Source organism: Penaeus monodon, chromosome 22 (genome assembly GCF_015228065.2).
Source record: "Penaeus monodon isolate SGIC_2016 chromosome 22, NSTDA_Pmon_1, whole genome shotgun sequence".
NCBI lineage: Eukaryota > Metazoa > Arthropoda > Malacostraca > Decapoda > Penaeidae > Penaeus > Penaeus monodon.
The window spans coordinates 8,388,085-8,388,778 of NC_051407.1; positions in this window are offsets into that span (position 1 = coordinate 8,388,085).

A 694-nucleotide genomic window follows, 5' to 3' on the forward strand; every position below is an offset into this window, starting at 1 on the left:
CATTATTGTTAGTACCACCGACGGTCCACTTATATACTTTAGATTATCGTGAAATAAATTACAGTTTATTTATTGACATATCTTAACAAGTACAAGTTTTAACGTCTTTTTATTGATAACTTTTTCCCAAAAGCAATACTGGTGATTCTGTTGGTGTTATTCACCGTGGCTTTACAAGCAGAGTCAAAACCTGCCCGTAAGTAAAAGTTCTATATCATTGTTTGATATCAAAATAGGAAAAAATAATAATAATAGATAAAAAATGCTGTAAACTCCAGTCTAAGAAACATAAAAGATATTATTCAGTCATAATACCAATTATATCATTACTGTTACTTACATTTCCAAACTCAGTATAATAGTAATAAATCGCATCCTGTTGCTAATGGTATTAACAAAAAACAATAACGATTATTGTTGTACTCCTAAATACCTACAGAGAATCTATTTTAGAAACAATCATCAATTTCATGAGTCCATACCTCCGATTCAGAAATGCTAATCGATATTCGTTTTACGTGAATCACACCTCGCCCGTTAGGATCTCTACCAGAGCTCCTGCCTCCACCTCTGCCCCCTGTTCCCAATGCATTTCCCTTCCCCGCGCCCCCGGGAATGGCACCGGTATACGTTTGAATCCTTCTCTACGGATCAACTTCTGCGAAAAACACATATCATCGGGATGGACGATGTA